This window comes from Protomyctophum parallelum, assembly GCF_964188405.1.
Source record: "Protomyctophum parallelum genome assembly, chromosome: 12".
In the NCBI taxonomy this organism is placed as follows: domain Eukaryota; kingdom Metazoa; phylum Chordata; class Actinopteri; order Myctophiformes; family Myctophidae; genus Protomyctophum; species Protomyctophum parallelum.
The window spans coordinates 574,910-584,679 of NC_139712.1; positions in this window are offsets into that span (position 1 = coordinate 574,910).

Consider the following 9,770-nt stretch of genomic DNA (forward strand, 5'->3'; position numbering starts at 1 on the left):
TCGAGAAATGACAGAGTTACGTGTTTCCCCGATTTTCTCCATTGACTTTCAATGTGTGTGTGTGCGTGCACATGCGTGCATGTGCGTTCGTGTGTGCGCGTGTTTGAGAGGTGGTCAACTTGACCTTGAATCATTAACAAAGTATCAATTTCACCTGGGCTAGGGCTAGTCTATGCGAATGCACACACTATTGAAAGTTAAAACCACACTGATTCAGTGAGAGAACGTATGTCCGAACAAATTGCTCTATCGCAAAAAGTAAACGTCAAATGCGATTTTTGTTTTCGCCGTGAGTGACCCGAGACATTGAGGTACGCCGTGTGCGATCGTGGTATTGGTACGATAAAAAACGTGGTTATGAGAGCGAGTTAAGAAATTGTGTTTGTGATGAAAAAACTGCTGACTCATTCATGCATTTCACATGGAGTTGTATGACACATTATGATGGTACACCTGTCGCTTTCAGGGCTGTAGTTCATGTACCGTATGAATTTGGGCTGTGGTTGTGACATTGGGTGAAAGAGGACGAGTGTGGCTACAAAATGACCGAAACCCATGCGTGTAAAGTTAATATTTTGGCCGTGAGGACGATTTGTTCGGAGAATTTCGCTACAGTCTTCAGATTGGCTTCTCCCTCTGACCCACTCTCTCTCTGGCCGTGCGACACTGAGAGTCGAGATTTTTGCTCAGACCACACACACTTTGGACTGCGATAGCGGGCAAACCGTGCAACGTATTCGAATTCCGTCTGAACCACAACAAAGTCGATGGCCTCGTGTGCTGTTTGAGGTTTAACTCGTGTTTCTACGTAACATTATGCCAGAGCAATGTGGCTCCAAAGTAACGTGTCGTTTTCTGTTTTTACCCGCGTTTCCCCATTGACTTTGCATGGGGCATTTTTCGCGTCGTTTATTGCGAATTACGTCGGCACGGTAACCCGAAACGGAAAGAAAAGCACAAGCACACCATTCCCGGCCGAGCCGCACGTTTCGATGTATATATTGTGGGGCTTTGGTAAACCGTGCGGCCGGCCATAGAGGTCAAAGTTTCGGAACATATATTACGATAATTATTCTGGGTGCCTGCCATGCAATGGCAGAAACACAGGTCGCAATAATAATCAAGACACGAAACTTTGACGTCTATGGCCGGCCGCACGGTTTACCAAAGCCCCACAATATATACATCGAAACGTGCGGCTCGGCCGGGAATGGTGTGCTTGTGCTTTTCTTTCCGTTTCGGGTTACCGTGCCGACGTAATTCGCAATAAACGACGCGGAAAATGCCCCATGCAAAGTCAATGGGGAAACGCGGGTAAAAACAGAAAACGACACGTTACTTTGGAGCCACATTACTCTGGCATAATGTTAAGTAGAATCACGATTTAAACCTCAAACAGCACACGAGGCCATCGACTTTGTTGTGGTTCAGACGGAATTCAAATACGTTGCACGGTTTGCCCGCTATCGCAGTTCAAAGTGTGTGTGGTCTGAGCAAAAATCTCGACTCTCAGTGTCGCACGGCCAGAGAGAGAGCGGGTCAGAGGGAGAAGCCAATCTGAAGACTGTAGCGAAATTCTCCAAACAAATCGTCATCACGGCCAAAATATTAACTTTACACGCATGGGTTTCGGTAATTTTGTAGCCACACTCGTCCTCTTTCACCCAATGTCACAACCACAGCCCAGATTCATACGGTACGTGAACTACAGCCCTGAAAGCGACAGGTGTACCATCATAATGTGTCATACAACTCCATGTGAAATGCATGAATGAGTCAGCAATTTTTTCATCACAAACACAATTTCTTAACTCGCTCTCATAACCACGTTTTTTATCGTACCAATACCACGATCGCACACGGCGTACCTCAATGTCTCGGGTCACTCACGGCGAAAACAAAAATTGCATTTGACGTTTACTTTTTGCGATAGAGCAATTTGTTCGGACATACGTTCTCTCACTGAGTCAGTGTGGTTTTAACTTTCAATAGTGTTTGCATTCGCATAGACTAGCCCTAGCCCAGGTGAAATTGATACTTTGTTAATGATTCAAGGTCAAGTTGACCACCTCTCAAACACGCGCACACAAGAACGCACATGCACGCACATGCACACATGTGCACGCACACACACACATTGAAAGTCAATGGAGAAAATCGGGGAAACACGTAACTCTGTCATTTCTCGACCGTTTCAGACGCGGGGTGGCTCGCCAGAACCGGGTTGCCCCCCTGAGCGCACACACACACGCACACGCACGCGCACGCACACACACAAACCCTGTCTTCCTATTGGCTGGCCTTTACACAGCTCCAACTATTGCTTACAACATGCTACAGCCTCAAATTTTGGTACATGGACATAGACCATCAAGAGGAACAAGCTGTAATGGCTTAATTGCTTAAGCTCCGCCCCTCTGTATTCCTATTGGCTGGCCTTTACACAGCTATAACTTTTGTTTGCAACATGCTACAGTCTTGAAACTTGCTCCATGCACTTAGACCAAGTTGACCACCACTCGCACACACACACATTGAAAGTCAATGGAGAAAATCGGGGAAACACGTAACTGTCATTTCTCGACCGTTTCAGAAGCAGGGCGGCTCGCCGGAACCGGGCCGCCCCCCTGAACGAAACCAAATGGACCCTTACAGCTCAGACATCTTAGCATTAGCATGTTAGCATGATATCATTAGCATGTTAGCATTAGCATGTTAGCATGTTAGCATTAGCATGTTAGCATGATAGCATTAGCTTGTTAGCATGATAGCATTAGCATGTTAGCATTAGCATGTTAGCATGATAGCATTAGCATGTTAGCGTTAGCATGATATCATGTTAGCATTAGCATGTTAGCATGTTAGCATTAGCATGTTAGCATGATAGCATTAGCATGATAGCATTAGCATGTTAGCGTTAGCATGATATCATGTTAGCATTAGCATGTTAGCATGTTAGCATTAGCATGTTAGCATGATATCATTAGCATGTTAGCATTAGCATGTTAGCATGATAGCATTAGCATGTTAGCATGATATCATTAGCATGTTAGCATTAGCATGTTAGCATGATAGCATTAGCATGTTAGCGTTAGCATGATATCATGTTAGCATTATCATGTTAGCATGTTAGCATTAGCATGTTAGCATGATAGCATTAGCATGTTAGCATTAGCATGTTAGCATGTTAGCATTAGCATGTTAGCATGATAGCATTAGCATGATAGCATTAGCATGTTAGCATTAGCATGTTAGCATGTTAGCATTAGAATGTTGGTGGCAACGTAATGCGCAATAAATAAATTGAAAGTCAATGGGGAGACCTGGCTCACATGTAACCATATGGACCCTTCTGAGAGGCTAAATGTCATCAAATGGTGGTCCGTGGCTCAAATGCTGCACAGTCTTGGCGAGCTTCAGGCACCCAGTAAAATTTCTTGAAATTTTGTTTCTAGTTAAAAATGACTTTAATAATTTGGTTAAAATGTCGACTTTACATTTTGGCATTCATTGTGTAAAAACACTATTGTTAAAACGCATTGTTTAAAAGAAGTTTGATTATTTAAAAAATATATTTAATGTTTAAAATCAAGCATGTTTAAAAAGGGAACTTATTGTTTTGAAAAGATACGTTTATTGTTTGGCATTGTTAAAACCTGTTTCTTTGTTTTCGAAGGTTTTCAACCTAATTGAAGAACCAACCAGTCAACAACACAAGCAACTGTGCAACCGCAACTGTGCAAAAAAGCTGAAAATGGTCAAAGTTCAAAATGTCAAAATGCGTTGGCAGGCCGCAGGAAGGAACAACCCAAACTAGCTGCTCCGATAAATCTCAACATTAGTGTATTCATTCAACCCATTCAATAGACAATTAGACACATACACAGAACCACTTACTTCAAGAAATACTCTGTTACAAGTAAGTCTGGTAATAAACATTTATTGATTGAAATAAAAAAGGGCCTTATATCAAACCCATATATAGCCATGGGCACACAAACTGTAGGCTACAGCTACAAAAGCATATAGGCCTACATTTTTTTTTAGTTTACAAAAAAATAAATAAATGCATTTACAGTAAATTTTAAATTAAACAAAGTTATGGATTTTATTAAACCAACTACAGGTGCCCATTGGCCATTGCAGTTATATTTATGAACATTCATCGTTTTTCTTTCTACATAAACCTGTGCGTAAACGTGCGTAATACAGCTCTGAGCCTCTATGGTGTTCATATTGACATTGTGACCCACATCGGACCCTATAGAGCGTTGACATGCAGTCATTTATAATCAGACAAAATGAAACCCTCTTTTAGGCTACAGCTACAAAAGCCTATAGGCCTACATTTTTTTTAGTTTACAAAAAAATAAATAAATGCATTTACAGTAAATAAATACAGTAAATAAATCTGACAAAATGAAACCCTCTTTTATAGTTGTCGTCCACCGCCCCCATCTTTTTGTACTGGTATGTAGCCTAGGGTTTCCTCAACGCTCTATAGGTAGCCCATTATAGAGCTGTATTACGCACGTTTACGCACAGGTTTATGTATAATGAAAAACGATGAATGTTCATAAATATAACCGCAATGGGCACCTGTAGTTGGGTTGCAGTTGGTTTAATAAAATATGATGATACTTCAGCACCTTGGACAGCTATTTCTAAGGTGGTGCTGGACTTGGATTGGATGATCGCAGTCATTACGCGCGGGTGCTACCAATGTCCCAGCACGTTAAAAATTTAACTCCTTGACATTTTTCAATTTGCCACAGCCAATGAGTTTGAGGTATTCGTACAATGTATTGGAATCAGGTGTTAATCAATCAAGTTAACGGGTATAAAAGAGCGTCCCATGGTGAGATATATTCTCTTACATCATGGACGCTGAAGCGTATATTCAAATTGCGAACAGTCGCGGAGGGAAAGCCCTAATAATTAATAATTTTCGTTACCTCAGGAATAAAACCAAGCCTGACAAAATATATTGGCGTTGCGCCCGTCGGGGGTGCAATGTGTTTCTACACACGAGGTGGCTAGATGTGGAGGCCGACGATCCAGCCATCGTCGTTACAAGTCCTCCAGGGAACCACGACCACGCGGCCGAAGAGGACCTCGTCGCCACCACTGCTGTAATTGAGCAGATGCTCGAGCAGGTGGCTGCAGACCCAACCCTCCCCGTCAAGCGGGTCTATGACCGAGTCGTGGCCCAAACGGCTGACGTGCAACACTGCCCCCCCTTTCATGCCGTGAAGTCGCGCCTGGAGAGACAGCGGGCCAGCTTCATGCCTCCCATCCCGCAGACTCTGCAGGAGGTCGAAGTGGAGGACGAGTGGGCACTCACCTGGGGAGGGGATGAGTTCCTCTCCAAAAATAACCGGCAGCATGGCTTCGTAGTCTTTAGGACGGAGGCCAATTTCACGAAATTGAGCCAGTGTGACCAGGTTAGTACCCCTCTCCCATAATAATTACATTTATAGCAATGCTTGATCGAGTAAAAGGTGCTGGGGCCGAATATTTTTTTTAATAAGGGTTTTCCGCAATAATATATAGGCCTATGTCTAATTTATATCAGTATGCATATAATGACATACATTTTGTTTTAGATCCGGACGGGACGTTCAAGACGTGCCCAAGGCCGTTCTACCAATTTTTTAGCATCCACGGCCTCTACCTGGGCAGGGTGGTGGCTTTCGCCATGGTACTGATGAGCGGCAAGACGGAGGAAATGTACAGAGCTGTCCTCCGTCACGTTAAGAGGAGGGTCGAGCGGGTTACACAACAACAGTAAGTGTGTGTGTGTAATATTTTATTTAAAACTGTTTTTATTTTTTAACTTATTTTATACCATGTCTGTCCCTGCGTCCACCCACCCCTCCGTTACATCTAGATGGAGGCCTGAACAAGTCCTGATGGACTTCGAGATGGCCCTCATGAACGCTGTCCGAGCTGAGCTGCCAGCAACCCGCATCACGGGTTGCTTTTTTCACTTGTGTCAGAGCCTTTGGCGCAAGATACAAGATCTTGGCTTGGCGGGTGAGTGATTATACTTATAAATTGTTCATTTGTTATAATACATTTCATTCATGGCTAGAAGCTTTTTTGTTCTTTTGTAAAATATTATTAAAGATTGTTGAGCACTTATGAATTTGTAGGCCATAGGTCTATTTTTGTGACTTAAATTGTACTTCTTCACTCAACTTTTGCAGGTCCATACAGGCGGGACAGGCACCTGAAGGCATGGGTCAGGAAGGCCATGGCCACAGGCTACCTCCCAACTGCCCATCTGAGGCGCGCCTTTAGGACCTTCTGCACGAGCAGACAGACACGCCGGCTGCTCCGTGACTACCCTGCCCTGGATGACTTCATCCAGTATATGGAGAACACGTACGTAGGGGAGCAAGCGACCTTCTTGCCACGTGTGTGGAGCGTCTATCGCCGCCGCGGCGACAACCGCAGCAACAACGCGGTGGAGGGTAACTATTTTATTATTAATATTCATATTAATATTTTAATTTCTAATTCCAAAGACTATTGCAGGCCTATTTGATTCACGCAAATGTATCCAAGTTCTTATAGATCTCTGATTATTTCAGGTTGGCATCACAGATGGAATGCGCGGGTGGACAGGCGCCACCCTTCAATTTGGCTGTTCATCCGCCGTCTAAAGGACGAGCAGAAGCTGCTGGAGACAGTCTGTGCCATCGCTGAGCGCGGTTCTCCAGCACCCCCCCCCAGCGACGGAAATGGCGAGAGCTGGATAGAAGGTTTGAGAGTTTCTTGATGCTAAGCATAATTAAATAAAATTATAATAAAAGGCTTGTTGGGGGAGTGACAATCTGAGGCTGAAATGCGATGGACTGGCGTGGGCTTGTTATTAGCATATATAACTTTTTGTGCACAACAAAATGTGTTCACTATAGAACATTACTATTGCAGTGACTAAAATTAATTATCTAATGATTTTCTCCAACAGGCTGCGGAGGCTCGTTCGGCAGTTCCGCCATGGACCCAGGTAGTCCTGCAACAAACAGTCAAAAAGTGCTTTAGTTTTCGAGATACCCCTCCCGGAGTTAGGACCAAACACAACATAGTTTTTCCTCATCTCTAAGGCCTCCCATACATGAAATGGATTCTTGTATAAAAATATTTTACTGCAAAAGTGGTGAAATTGTTATTTAAAGTTATACACCTCAAACTAAAAATAAAGCCTGTCCGTCTGGTGGTTGAGGCACTTAAAGGCATGTAGATTCACAATGGAAGCTCTGAGAGGTTCAAAACTTGGCATACTTGAAGCCAGAACATACCTCTACATTCTAGAAAAGACTGAATGTCAATATCTGAATGTCAATATGAGATATAGTCATTTGAACACATACTTACAGTAGGCGGAATTGTACATCTATGTAGATGTCTTCTCTACTTTGTAGTGACTCTGGAATGGATTGTCATAGCAACACATATGATGGCTTGTAGGAAAGGTGAGGTTCTACTGAATCCAGCAATACCAATTGTGTAAATGTAGCTTGCATAATCGTGGAGTTATGGCACAAAACATATATGGTGTCCCAAACGGGGGGAAATAAAACTAATGAAATCTACAGTATCACATTAGTTTTATTTTTACTTCACTTATCAAGGGTGGGAAAACATAAACAAATCACTTGAGTAGAAGTCCCTAAAATTTATGAAATGTCTCAAACTTGAGAAATGAGAAATTGTGAACAAATAGATGCCGCTTCAATAGAGAAATATGCAAGCCTAGATTGGAACTACTAACTATTATTATGTTGCAGCACATGACCTGGATGTTCCCTCATCAAGCTCAAATCTCAATATTATCCTCATAAATATAAATAATCAAGTTATTCATTTCTGTTATTTGAGTTATTTGGTTACAGTCAATTTATACTACAGTATTTGGCTCCACCTATGTGCATCTTATGTGATCTTATAATGTGAAGTGTATCGGAAATCGGGGCCGATCATGACATTTTTAAATGATCAGATCAGGAGCACAAAAATTTGATTGGGACATCCCTAGTATCAATATGATATCCATATCATGATATTAGACTGTATATTGTCCGTGATTTGGGATATTGTGATATTGGAGGAGTTGCATAAAAATATAATTTTCAGATGGGGAAAAATCGGTATCGGCAGATACTCAAAATTAAAATGATCTTACTAAATGTTGCTCAACAGAGAGATGATGATGTTCATAAAACCGTGGCTCTATATACAGACAATATGCTGCAGTAATGAGCAAGTTGCAAATGTTGAGTGAGAGCATGCCTGCACCAGTCTCATCAAGAAGACTGAATAGGGTTGATACAACATTGTTTAACATACAAAGATATTTTTCATTTGTGTGAAGGCCAGTACAAGACCAGAACATCTGACAGCCATTATGGCTGGTACTGGTATGTGTACCAGAGACTTATGGTCCTTCATGCAGCATCAGAAAGGTTGATGAAGTTGTACATCATCTGCTCCTCTCGTACCCAGATCTCTTTGTGTATGATGACAAATATACAATAATACTGGTAATATGCCGAGGCGGCAGTGCCTCAGGGATAGAGTGGCCAATAGAGCGGCTGGATGGAGAACCGTGAGGTTCGCAAGACAAATTTCAGTGTGAACTAACAATATACCGTTAGTACTATATCATACCATATTCTCAGTTCGATCCAGGGCTCCCCCAGACAGAGTTAGACTCTGAACCCCTAATTGATCCCGATGTGCAGGTCGGTGCCTTGTATGGTTTCCTCTGCCATCGGTGTGTGACTGAATGTGTGAATGTAATGCACAATCTATGTAAAGTGCTTTGGATAAAAGCTCTATATACTGTAAATGCACCAATTTCCATTTACGGTATATAAACTCCTTGACTGTTATGATGACATACTGAAGACACTGACTCTGAGGAAGAAGATGATATTGTCTAAATACAAACCCTGGAAACATACAGCATTATAATTTGTAGAACATGGAAAGTCTGATGTTGCATGCTCTAAAAGTGTGCCCATGGGAAATGGGCACAATGAGAGAAGATGCAAATATCCAAGAAAATCCAGAACTACTACATAGACCTGCAGATATATCGATGAAGAAAACCATGGACCAGTGTCTTCAGTATGTCATAACTCTTATTTATTGAAAGTGATGACTTGTCATCACTTTCATTTATTTAAAGAAAGATGTTAACTATTTCAGTGAGATTAATAAAAGCTTTGACATAGATACTGGTCTGCTGTTCTAATTCTTTGTTTTATAGCTGCTATATTTCGTTTAGATATTTAGTGTTTTAGGTAGCATTTATGATATTTGTCATCATATGCAAAGAGATCTGGGTACGAGAGCAGCCGATGTACAACTTCATCAATCTTTCTGATGCTGCATGTGAAGGCCCTGTCTCTGGTACTCTGACCAGTGACCATGTGAAGGCCCTGTCTCTGGTACTCTGACCAGTGACCATGTGAAGGCCCTGTCTCTGGTACTCTGACCAGTGACCATGTGAAGGCCCTGTCTCTGGTACTCTGACCAGTGACCATGTGAAGGCCCTGTCTCTGGTACTCTGACCAGTGACCATGTGAAGGCCCTGTCTCTGGTACTCTGACCAGTAGTCCTGGTTTTGTCTATGAACTGATTGCAACAAGACCGCGAGGACTTTTTTGTGCTATCCCTTTTGGACTGATTGTATGACTGTACTCTGTTGCTGTTTTTACATTTATGTCTAATAAACTATTAAATCCATCAATCAATCA